The sequence below is a fragment of the Dipodomys merriami genome, unplaced genomic scaffold, assembly GCF_024711535.1.
Source record: "Dipodomys merriami isolate MVZ:Mamm:240054 unplaced genomic scaffold, mDipMer1.0.p SCAF_19, whole genome shotgun sequence".
Taxonomy (NCBI): domain Eukaryota; kingdom Metazoa; phylum Chordata; class Mammalia; order Rodentia; family Heteromyidae; genus Dipodomys; species Dipodomys merriami.
The window spans coordinates 29,923,805-29,937,007 of NW_027203270.1; positions in this window are offsets into that span (position 1 = coordinate 29,923,805).

A 13,203-nucleotide genomic window follows, 5' to 3' on the forward strand; every position below is an offset into this window, starting at 1 on the left:
CCAATCTCCAGTTAACTACCAGAAAAGCTGAAAGCGGTACTGTGGCTCTAAGTGGTAGAGTGCTAGCCTTGAGCACAAGAGCTCAGGGGATATATTTTGACTCTTTTTAAAATTTTGTTGTTGTTGTTGTCAGTTATAGGGTTTGAACTCAGGGCCTGCGCACTGTCCCTGGGCCTCTTGGTGCTCAAGGCTAGCACTCTACCACTTGAGCCACAGTGCCACTTTCAGTTTATAAGTGGTTAATTGGAGAAAGAGTCTCACTGTTTTCTGCTCAGACTGGTTTCGAACTGCCATCCCCATATCTCAGCCTCCTGAGTAGCTAGAATTACAGGCGTGAGCCACCAGCACCTGGCTTAAAAATATTTTAATTGTTATTTTAAAGGTGATATACAGAGGGGTTACAGTTATATGTCACCCTTTCACTATATTTTGACTCTTTTTTTTTTTTTTTTTTTTGCCAGTCCTGGGGCTTGAGCTCAGGGCCTGGGCACTGTCCCTGAGCTGCTTTTGCTTAAGGCTAGCACTCTACCACTTGAGCCACAGTGCTACTTCTGGCTTTTTCTGTTTATGTGTTACTGAGGAATCAAACGCCGGGCTTCATGCATGTTAGGCAAGAACTCCACCACTAAACCACATTCCCAGCCCTATATTTTGACTCTTAACTAGTTAACTCTCTCAAGACTCCCTCTCCCCATCTACTTGTGCTGGGTCCACAGAATCCTATCTGTCTCCATCCCTGACTCTAGATAGTCCTTGGGTGGACAAGGCCTCCAAAGGCGGCCCACAGCCCGTAGTGGAATCCCTTGGCCTGGCCCTCCTAGATGAGGCTTCTGTATCACTCCAGCCTCCTTTCCTCCCCCATCCAACTCTCCCTAGACACCAGGCCCTTCTTTGCTTATCTTCTTGGGCACAGAGGCTGTTTAGGAGAGTGAGATTAGGAGTGCTTACTGTGCTCTGGGCTAGGAATGGCCTCCCTACCCATTGTAACCCAAGACAAACTCCTATTCATCCCTTAAAACTGAACTCATTATTTTATCTCTCATTCCATCAAGAATTTTCTTGTTCTCCTTACAGCTTGCTTACATATGTTTAATTAATATGATATGTACATGATTCATTATACACATACATATAATCATATATAATGGCCTCTTCTTCATGTGTTTGCTTCCCTTAAGAATTTTAGCTCTTAGGGGAGGCCAGGGAGAAAAATAAAAGAATTTTAGCTCTTGGGGCTGGGAAGGTGGCTCAATGGTAGAGCGCTTGCCTTGCATGCCTGAGGCCCTGAGTTCGATTCCTCAGCACCACATAAGCAAAAAGAAAAAAGCCGGAAGTGGTGCTGTGGCTCAAGTGGTAGAGCACTAGCCTTGAGCTGAAGAGCTGAGGAACAGTGCCCAGGCCCAGAGTTCAGGCCCCACGACCAGACCCCCCCCCCAAAAAAAAAAAAAAAAAAAGAATTTTAGCTCTTTAAGCCCAAAACTATGCATCACTGACACAGACCCCAGGGGTTTTTGTTGTTGTTTGTTTTTGTTTTGTGCCAGTACTGGGGCTTGAATTTAGGGCCTGACTGCTGTCCCTTAGGTTTTTCTGCTCAAGGCTGGCACTCTACCATTTGAGCCACAATTCTACTTCTGGCTTTTTTTGTTGTTATTGTTGGTCATGGGGCTTGAATTCTGGACCTGGGCGCTGTCCCTCAGCTCTTCAGCTCAAGACAAGCACACTACCACTTGAGCCACAGCTCCATTCCCGGTTTTCTGGTGGTTTATTGGAGATAAGAGTTTCACAGACTTTCCTTCTCAGGCTGGCTTTGAACCACAATCCTCAGATCTCAGCCTCCTAGTAGCTAGGATTACAGGTGTGAGCCACCAGCACCTGGCTACTTCTGGCTTTTTGGTAGTTAGTTGGAGGTAAGAGTAAAATGGACTTTCTTGCCCAGGCTGGCTTCAAACCATAATCCTCAGACCTCAGTTGTTTTTTTGTTTGAGTTTTGTTTGTTGTTGTTTTGTATGTGGGTATATGTGTGTGTGAATCCTGTTTCCTTTTTAAAAATTCATTTTATTTTATTTTTTGTCAGTCCTGAGGCTTGAATTCAGGGCCTATGTGCCATCCCTGAGCTTTTGTACTTAAAGCTAGCACTCTACCATTTTAAGCCAGAGCACCATTTCCTGTTTTCTGTTGGTTCACTGGAGATAAGAGTATTACAGGTGGGGAGCTAGTGGCTCACACCTATAATCCTAACTACTCTGGAAGCTGGGCAGCCTCCTGGCCAGCCTGGGCAGAAAAGTCCATCTGTGAGACTCTTATCTCCAATAAACCACTAGAAAACAGGAAGTGGCCCTGTGGCTTCAGCTGTAGAGCGCTCACCTTGAGCTGAAGAGCTGAGGGACAGCACCTAGGCCCAGAGTTCAAGCCCCATGACCAACAAAAAAAAAAAAAAAGGTTTCCAGTACTTCCAGGTTGGCTTCGGACCATGATCCTCAGATCTCAACCTCCTGTAGCAAGTATTACAAGTGTTAGCCACCAGCACCTGGCTTAATTTTTTTTTTTTAATTTTTTTGTCAGTCGTGGGGCCTAAACTCTAGGCCTGGGCACTGTCCCTGAGCTCTTCAGCTCAAGGCTAGTGCTCTACCACTTGAGCCACAGCTCCACTTCCAGCTTTTTCTGCTTATGTGATGCTGAGGAATCAAATCCAGGCCCTTATGCATACAAGGCAAGCACTCTACCACTGAGCTAACTTCCCAGCCCCTGGCTTAATTTTTTAATGGCTATTATAAAGGTGACATTCAGAGGGATTATCATTACACAAGTCAGATCATGACTTGTACATTTCTTTTTGGACATTGTCACCCCTTCCCTTGCTTTCTCCCAGTTTTTCCCTTCTGTCCTCACCCACAAGTTGTATAGTTTATTTTCAACATAGTGTCTAGTAAGTATTGCTGCTGTATCCATTCATCCTTTGCCCTCCATTTCTGTGTCCAACGTTACCCTCCAAAGACAGATAAACAAACAAGACAAAAAGAAAGAGCAAAAGCAACAAAGAAAGAAACCTAGTAGTTTCCATTTCCTGAAGTTCATTTCAATAAACATTATTGTACATGATCAGAGGCACAAAGGCACGGAGCCAACCTCCATTTTTTTTGCCTCCAAAACTGAGCTTAGGGAGGCAGCACTGTTTTCCCAGCCCCACAGAAAGAGCCCCAGTGAGAATTGTAATGTGAGACCTACCTGTGGCCCATCCTTCCTGAGGGCCACCACAATAGAGGTGGTGCTCAGGATAGAGGTGGGCTCAGGACCAGTGGGAGGGGAGTACTTCTGGCAGAGAGAGACCTGCCCAGCCCTGGCTTTCAGGGGATTTCTTCTGGGAGTAGCAAGAAAAGAAGCCGACTTTGTGATAAGATTGTGAGCTATGAATATAATGCCCTCCACACAGCTACTTTATTGCTTGATAAAAAGGAGCAACTTTAAGCACCCCTAAAGCTAGGTTTAAGTATGATTACATCATATAGCAGATGTGTCTTTGTTGCATAAAGAAAATGAAGTTTACTTAAACCATCTTTGAGGACCTCAGGCACAGCCACGAAGCCCATTGGGTTATAGTCCAAACTGGCTCCACATTTCCTTCCATGTACTCAGTTCTGCCCAGGGAGCAGTGGCAGGTTCTGCTAGGTTTCCCCTAACAGGAAATGCATTGTCCTCAGCAATCACTCTTCTCTGCAAAGCCAGGAGACTGGAGATCCTGCAGGTGCCCAGCCTGGTCTAGGTGAAGAACAGAACAAGGTCAAAGATCAGTGGCTCACACTGGCACGGGAGGCTCACACCTGTCATCCTAGCTACTCAGGAGCCTGAGATCTGAGGATCATGGTTCAAAGCCAGCCTGGCCAGGAAAGTCTGTGAGACGCTTACCTCTAATTAACCACCAGAAAACAGGAAGTGGTGCTATGGCGCAAAGTGGTAGAGCACTACTAGCTTTAAGCAAAGAACTCAGGGACAGCACCCAGATCCCCTTGACCTACAAAAACAAACAGTCTCATGTGGCTACCCAAAGTACAGCTGAGTGGCATGGCAGGGGGGCAGCAGCTACCTTTTTATATGAGGTAGGCAAATGGGGTCACCATTGTAGAGGGAACACTCATTTTTTGCAGGAGTGAGGTCTGAGCAGCAAGTGCATATGGAAACCAAGTTCTAGGTACTCTGACAAATGCCCTGTCCACATACAGATCCACCTAGAATCCCTTCCCTTCAGAATCCAGGGGGGATGATCTAATGCACCCCTGCTGGCAATTTGCCTTTTACATTTGGTAGTTGTTTCCTGGGGCTACCATAACAAACTTAGCCCAGATTTTTAAAAATGTGTTTGTATATGTGTGTGTGTGTGTGTGCATGCGCACGTGTATGCATGAGCATGTGTGTGCGCGCCAGTATTGGGGCTTGAACTCAGGGTCTTGTGTTCTTGCTTGATTTTTTTTTTTCACTCAAGGCTGGTGTTCAGCCGGCACCTGAGCTACACATCCACTTGTGGCTTTTTGCTGATTAATTGGAGGTTCATTGTCTCATGGATTTTTTTCTGCCTACTCTGGCTTTGAACAGTGATTCTCAGATTTCAGCCTCCTAACTAGCTAGGATTATAAGCCTGAGCCATCAGCACTTGGCTAAATCAGCCCAAACTTGCTAATTAAAAAAAAAAAACACCCAAAAAGCCAACATAACTGGATTCTCTCCTAGTTCTGCAGATCTAAAGTCCAAAAATGAGTTCCACTGGGCCAAGACCAAGATGTGGCAGGTCACGACCTGTCAAGAGGCACCAGGAAGTTTCTCGTCATCTTTTAGCTGCTGTGACTGTCAGCATGGTGGCCTGTGGCCACATCATTGCTCCCTTTGCCTCCTCTGTCTTCATGTCACCTTTGTCTCTCTTACGTATCTGGCTCAGCTCCTCTGCCTCTCTCTTATGAGGACACGTAGGGCCCACCCAGATGATCCCTCTCAAGACCCTCACTGTAATCGTACCTACTAAGATGCGTTTTTCTAAATAAGGTCACCTCTAAGGATAAATGGATCTCTCTTGCTATACTCTTCATTCTGCCAGCTAACTCTCTTCATTGTCCAATTGTGGCAGACAAGTGTGCAGCTAGGTTCTCCCTCAAAGAAGGCCTGAATGCCCAGTTTGGGTACCAACTGCTGACTCCTTCAGGGTCTGCCTCAGTCAGAAGCCCTGAGTGCTCACGTCTGTGATATTAACTACTCAGGAGACTGAGATCAAGAGGAATGTGGGGGCTGGGAATGTGGCTTAGTGGTAGAAAGCTTACCTAGCATGCATGAAGCCCTGGGTTCAATTCCTAAATACCACATAAACAGAAAAAGATGGAAGTGGTATTGTGGCTGAGGTGGTAGAGGAAAAGAAGCTCAGGGACAGTGGCCACGTCCTAAGTTCAAGCCCAGGACTGGCAAAAAAAAAAAAAAAAAAAAAAAAGAATGTAGTTTGAGGCCAGCCTGGCAAAAACTTTGCAAGACTCCACCTTAACTAATAGCTGGGCACAGTGGAATCAGCCTTTCATCCCAGCTGTGGTGGGAGGAATAAATAGGAGGGTCATAGTCCACGCAGACCATAAACATAAAGTAAGATCCTGTTTTAAAAATAATCAGAGTAGCCGGGCATCGGTGGCTCATGCCTGTAATCCTAGCTACTCAGGAGGCTGAGATCTGAGGGTCGCAGTTCAAAGCCAGTCCAGGCAGGAAAGTCTGTGAGACTCTTATCACCAGAAAACCGGAAATGGTGCTGTGGTTCAAGTGGTAGAGCACTAGCCTTGAGCTGAAGAGCTCAGGGACAATGCCCATGACAAAAAAAAAAAAAAAAAAAAAAAAATCAGAGCAGTAGCTGGACTCCAGTGGCTCACACCTGTAATCCTAGCTACTGAGGAGGCTGAGATCTGAGGATTGTGGTTCAAAGCCAGGCCAGGCAGAAAAGTCCCCATGAGACTTTTATCTCCAATCAACTACTCAAAAACCAGAAGTAGAGCTGTGGCTCAAAGCAATAGAGCTCCAGCCTTGAGTAAAAGAGCTCAGGGACAGTGCCTAGGCCCTAAGTTCAAGCCAACCCCTGTGATCAATCAAAAGGAGAAGGAGGAGGAGGAGGAGGAGGAGGAGGAGGAGGAGGAGGAGGAGGAGGAGGAGGAGGAGAAGAAGAAGAAGAAGAAGAAGAAGAAGAAGAAGAAGAAGAAGAAGAAGAAGAAGAAGAAGAAGAAGAAGAAGAAGAAAGAGGAGGAGGAGGAGGAGAAGGAGGAGGAGGAGGGGGAGGAGGAAGAGGAGGAGGAGGAGGGGGAGGAGGAGGAGGAGGAGGAGGGGGAGGGGGAGGAGGGGGAGGAGGAGGAGGAGGAGAAGGAGAAGGAGAAGGAGAAGGAGAAGGAGAAGAAGAAAAAGAAGAAGAAGAAGAAGAAGAAGAAGAAGAAGAAGAAGAAGAAGAAGAAGAAGAAGAAGAAGAAGAAGAAGAAGAAGAAGAAGAAAGAGGAGGAGGAGGAGGAGGAGGGGGAGAAAGCAGGAGCAGCAGAAGAAGAAGCAGAAGAGGAGGAGGAGGGACTGGGACTGGGAATGTGGCTTAGTGGTAGAGTGCTTGCTTCACATGCATGAAGCCCTGGGTTTGATTCCTCACATAACCAGAAAAGCCAGAAGTGGTACTGTGGTGCAAGTGGTAGAGAGCTAACCTTGAGCAAAAGAAGCTCAAGGACAGTGCCCAGGCACTGAGTTCAAGCCCCAGGACCGGCAAAAAAAAAAAGAGCAAAAGAGGGAATGGCTCAAATGGTAAGGCTGCCTAGTAAGGGCAGGAAGCACCAGACTGAAGCCAGGCCTTTCTGAACAGCTCACTTTCAGAGAAAATAATCCAATGACTGTGTCTGCCTCAGGAAGGACATTGAGGGACACTATTCACCCCTGAGTATCCATCACCAGGCCCCATCCACCAGGCTTCCAGCCTGTAGTACCCTTGGATTTCTCCCTCTGGCCAGCCCTAAAAATCCTCTTGCCTAGCCAATGCTCCTACTTACTGTGGATCACAACCTGTGATGCAGACATTTCCATATTTTCCAGTGTAACTGAAGTGGTCTTTGTCAGAACTGGGAATTCAACTTGGAGCCTTAAGTTTGCTAGGCTGGTGCTCTACCACTTGAGCCATGTCCCCAGCCTGGCTTTTTATTGCCAGTCTTGGGGACTGAACTCAGGGCCTAGACATTGTCTCTGAGCTTCTTATGCTCAAGGCTAGCACTCTATCACTTGAGCTACAGCATCACTTCCAGCTTTTTCTGTTTATGTGGTACTGAGGAATCAAACCCAAGGTTTCATGCATGTTAGGCAAGCACTCTACCACTAAGCCAGCTTGGCCTTTTACTGGTTAGTTTGAAAACCAGCAAACTTTTCTGCTGGAGCTGGCCTTAAACCATGGTCATCCAGAGACTGAAGTAACACAACCACAAGCCAAGGAATACCAGGTACAGCCAGCTACTGCCAGGATACAGAAGAGGCACAGAACAGAGACATGCTGACACTTTGATTTCAGACCTCTTTTGTGTGTGTGTGCACGCGCGCACGCGCATGCATGCATGCATGTGTCTGTCAGTCGTGGGGCCTGAACATGCATGTGAGGCAAACTGCCACTGAGCCACTTTCCCAGCCCTTGATTTCAGACTTCTGGCCTCCAAACTGTGAGAGAATCCATTTTTACTATGTCTTCTCATTAAGGTTCTCACTGCCTTAGCAATAGTGTTTGGCAAGTGTTGAACTGGTTTCATAATAGACTTGCTTTTCCCTCTCTTGGTAGATTGAATTCCCTCTCCTGATAAAGCAACAGAAAGAAACAGAATGGGAGTCCCAGCATGGAAAAGCATAATCCCACATACATAAAGTAGTCCCAAAGGCCTAGGCAGGTGGTCTGAGATTGGCCCCTGGCAAAACGCAAGACCCTACCAGAAAAACAAACTAAAACAAATGAACCAAAAAAGAACTACAGGCATGGCTCAGTGGTACAGCCCCTGAGTTCAAATTTCAGCGAAAGAGAGAGAGAGAGAGAGAGAGAGAGAGAGAGAGAGAGAGAGAGAGAGAGAGAGAGAGAGAGAGAACGTATTCTTAGCTGACACATTGGACCTAGTTAATAAAGTCACCCAGTGAGTTGTTTTTACCCAGATGACTAACAAAGGTGAACAAGGGATAAGGAGGGCATGGCAGGCCACGGTTAAAAGTGCAATCAGCCAGGTGCAGTAATGCACACCTATAATCCCAGAGGCAGGAGGATCTTGAATTCAAGGCCATCCTGGGCAAAGTTATCCAGATTCTATCTCAAAAACTAAAAACAATAGGACCGAGCACTTGTCTACCCTGGGTTGAATCCCTAGTATAAACAGGGGGCAGGGGTGGGGGGGAAGGTACAATCATCAGCCTTAAGCAGACGCAACTGACTGGCTCTGCTGCATGGCCTTCATCTGTGCTTCACTTGGATAGCCAACCATCCCTAATTTCTTTGTCTGGATTTCTTCACTTCATGACCCCCAAGATACTCAAGAGGGTTGATTCCATGTCCTAAGCTGTAAAGGGAGGGCTGGAGAAGGGAGTCAGAGCCCTTTCCCCAAGATCCAACTATCATCTCCCCACTCCTTACAATCACCTCCAATGTTACATGCCTTCCTGCAAATAGCTACACCTCCTCTCATTTCTTCCTGCACAAACATCCATGAAGTTCTTCACAGAATCCATGGCAGGTGTTGTGCCAAGTGCTGGGTTACAGAGATGGCCTAATCTGTCCTCAAGTCCTCAAGCCTCGTGTGGGGAGATACAGTAAACACACACACACACACACACACACACACACACACACACACACACACACACACACACACACACACACACACACACACACACACACACACACATCAAAAGACAAGACTGCTATGTTCCTAGGAGTTCCTGGCCAGCAGGCAGCTAGATCACACCTGCACACCTCACCAATAGCATGACTGTGGGCAAAACAATTGGGCCATAAAGTAATACATGAATAGAAGATTATTTGGATGTCAAGGGTGAGGCTTCTTTTTATGGCTAGGCAGGAGGATAAAAAATGGGCGCTGGTCCAGAATAAGGTGTGGTGAGAAAGAACTTTGGAAAAGGGCAGGGACTGCAGGAATGCTGTACTCAGGGTTTGACACAAGTGGGGGAGAAAGCAGGAATCAGGGGAAAGCCAAGGAAGAAGAGTTGGGGTATCTTGTGACCAACCTGGCCCAGCAGGTATGGGTGTAAATGAGGTACAGGTGTCTCACCTAGAGAACAACAATGTAGGCTGAGGAGTCTGACAGACTCACCTGAATCCCACCTCCAAGTCAATGCCAGCCAGATGAGTTAACTAAGCTTTTTCTCCTTTGTCTTTAAAACCTGACTAATAATAGTACCCACATCAAGTAAAGAAGGATCCAATTAGATAAGGCTTGTCAACCAGTTAGAGCGCCACTGGCGCGTGGCACCTGGTTATCATTTAATAAGCAAACGAACAACAAAACAACGGTTGGCCAGGCCACATACAAGGCACCCAGGGGCTGTGTGATGTCCTTTTGCAAGGCTGGCATCCCAGCTCTGGCTGGGTCTTTCCTCCACTTCCTAAGTGTGCTGCCTCCCAGCCCTCCCCCACCCCCAACCCCTGCATCCCACCCACTCCATTAGCAGAGGCTTGAGAGAGTTGAGAGTCATGGTTAAATGTCTGCACCCGCTGGGTGCCGGTTCATGCTTGTAATCCTAGTTTGAGGCTGAGATCTGAGGATCACGGTTCAAAGCCAGCCAGGGCAGGAAAGTCTATGAGACTCTTATCTCCAATAAACCACTAGAAAACTGGAAGTGGCACTGTGGCTCAAGCAGTAGAGTGCTCGCCTTGAGCTGAAGAGCTGAGGGATAGCGCCCAAGCCCAGAGTTCAAGCCCCAGGGACTGACAAAAAAAAAAGTCTGCACCCTTTCCTTGCCAGGAAGCTCAACCAGCTCCCTACCCCCCAGCCTTCCTGCAGACCAGAGTCAGTGACCTGGATACGTGTCTAGGTACAGGCCTCAAGTTCCTGGTGACTTCGGAAGAGGGCAGAAGGCTGCCAGAGGCTTAGGCATTTATGTCCTTTTGGGCAGTCTCCCAGGGGATGGGAATCAGCAACTGGGCAGAAATGGTTCTCAAGCAGACTTGTATTCCATGTGAGTCACCCTGAGCGCAGTGGGTGGGGTGAGGTGCTGGTGGTCTGGGCCTCAGTAACTCATCAGGGCTGGGCCTCCCAGTCCTGCTGGGCCCTGCCTATTGATTCAAGGAGGAGAGATATCCCTGAGGGCGGGGTAGTGCTAGACTTCTTGGGGTAGCCCAGGGAGCCCACAGCACATAGTTGGAGCCCAGTGAGTGTTTGTTTAATTGTGGGGGAGCCCCAGCAATTCCTACTGCCTGAGTCAGAAACTCTGAGTCAGGAACTCTGAGATGGGAGCCAAATTCCCTTGAGAGAGCCCTAAAGAGGCCCTTCGTTGCTTTGGCCCTGCAGGCTGCTTCCATGGATATCTTTCAATAATGATTGTATAACATTGTATATGCATGTATTTTACAAAGCATAAAAGTACATATCTAGGGCTGGGACAATGGTTCGCATGCATGAGGCTCTGGGTTGGATTCCTCAGCACCACATAAGCAGAAAAAGCCAGAAGTGGCACTGTGGCTCAAATGGTAGAGTGCTAGCCTTGAGCTGAAGAGCTGAGGGACAGCACCCAGACCCAGAGTTAAAGCCCATGACCAGGGGCTGGGAAGGTGGCTCAGTGGTAGAGCGCTTGGCTTGCATGCCTGAGGCCCTGGGTTCGATTCCTCAGCACCACATAAGCAAAAAAGAAAAAACCGGAAGTGGCGCTGTGGCTCAAGTGGTAGAGTGCTAGCCTTGAGCTGAAGAGTTGAGGGACAGCACCCAGGCCCAGAATTCAGGCCCCATGACCGGACCCCCCCCCCAAAAAAAAAAGCCCATGACCAACAACAACAACAACAAAAGAAAATCTAAAGTACATTGTAGCTGGGCACCAGTAGCTCACACCTCTAATCCTAGCTACTCTGGAGGCTGAGATCTGATGATTGCAGTTTGAAACTAGCCCATGAGACTTTCCAATTAACTACAAATGAGCAGAAGAGCTGTGGTTCCAGTGGCAGAGAGCTAGCCTTGTGCACAAAAGTGCAGGGGCAACATCCAGGCCCTGAGTTCAAGCCCCAGGACGAGCAAAATATAAATAAAGTAAGATAGGGGCTGGGAATGTGGCTTAGTGGTAGAGTGCTTTCCCTAGCATGCATAAAGCCCTGAGTTCCATTCCTCAGTACCACATAAATAGAAAAAGTCAGAAGTGGTGCTATGGCTCAATTGGTAGAGTGCTAGCCCTGAGCAAAAGAAGCTCAGGGAAGCTGGGCACTGGTGGCTCACACCAGTAATCCTAGCTCTACTCAGGAGGCTGAGATCTGAGGATCACAGTTCAAAGCCAACCCAGGAAGGAAAGTCGAGAGACTCTTATCTCCAATAAACCACTACAAAACCGGAAGTGGAGCTGTGGCTCAAGCAGTAGAGCGCTTGCTTGAGCTGAAGAGCACAGGGACAGCATTCAGGCCCAGAGTTCAAGCCCCACAACCAGAAAAAAGAAGAAGAAGAAAAAGAAGAAGAAGAAGCAGCTCAGGGACAGTGCTTAGGCCCTGAGTTCAAGCCCCAAGGCTACAAAAAATAAAAATAATAAAAGAAAGATATAAACAGTAAATAGTCCAGATGCCTGTGGCTCACACCTATAATCCTAGCTATTCAGGAGGCTGAGATATGAAGATTGCAGTTCAAATCCATCTTGGGCAGAAAAGTCCCCATGAGACTCTTACCTCCAATTAACCTCTCAAAAACCAGAAACGGAGCTCGAAGTGGTAGAGTGTTAGCCTTGAGCAAAGAAAGAGCTCAAGAAGGGCACCCAGCCCTGAGTTCAAGCCCTATGACTGACAAAAAGTTGGGGGGAAGGTAAATAAACACCTAGGATGTTTATTTATTTAAGCCTTTTATCGGAAATACCTTGTGTTATCTCCAAGTTGAGGAAACTGTAGTTATTTGAGAGCTGTGGAACTTGTCCAGGATCTCACAGGACAGAATCTAGGTCTGCCCACTAGTGAATCACACTAGACAGTTCAATGGAAAATCGACTAAGCCCCAGGCATTGAGTTGCCATAGGCAGGGGGCAGGAGGGGAAGAGAGCATTCAGAAATGACATACCCCACTCTAAAATCCCTGGATATCTGCCCTCATCTTCTCACTCTCTTTCCTTGGCTGATCTCAAGCCCTGTCTTAACTCCAGCCACTACTGGATCACAGATGGGCTGATTTGTGACTGTCGACACTGTCCAGTCTTTATGACTCCCCTGAACTTCAGAGTTATAGACCCAAGTGCCCTCTGCACACTCTAACTGAGGGGCTCTCAGCCTTGCTAACTCCACAAGTTCAAATCTGAGGTCCTCTCCTCCCTCATTCCTGCTCAGCATCCGACATCCTTGTGTAAAATGGTGTCCTGCTTACTCAACACCTGCATGTCATTCTTGCTGTCTGTCTCCCACCCACACAGCCAATCTCTTGCCAAGTCCTATCCATTTTCCTCCTGAATGTCTCTCAAATCCTGCCTTTCCTCTCCTTTTCACACCTTCAATCTCAGGTCAGACCCTAACCTCTGGATAGCAGCCTCCTTCCAGTCTTTCTGTCTCCAGTCTTATCTCTCACTAATCCATCCTTCTTGCAGCCAATCTGTACATGTCCTTCCCTGCCTCAAACCCTTAAAACCCCATGAGGTTCCTCTCTGTCTGAAAGGATAAAGTCCAAGTTTCTTAAAGAGGCTCCCTTTGATGTGAGCCTTCTATAGCAAAGCCTCTGGCTATTGCTTGTCTCAATCTCTTTTCTTTTTCTTAACTACAGAGGCTGGTGTGTTCAATAGGTCATTAAAATTGTTCATATATTTTTTAAAACAAGGGATCCTTTGTGTGTGTGTGTGTGTGTGTGTGTGTGTGTGTGTGTGTGTGTGTGTGTGTGTGTGTGTGTGTGTGTGTGTGTGATTCCTTAGGCTTGTATTCATGGCCTGGGTGCTGTCCTGTAGTTTTTGTGCTCAAGGCTGGTGCTTTACCACTTGAGCCACAGCTCCACTTTCAGGGTTTTGGTGCTCAATTGG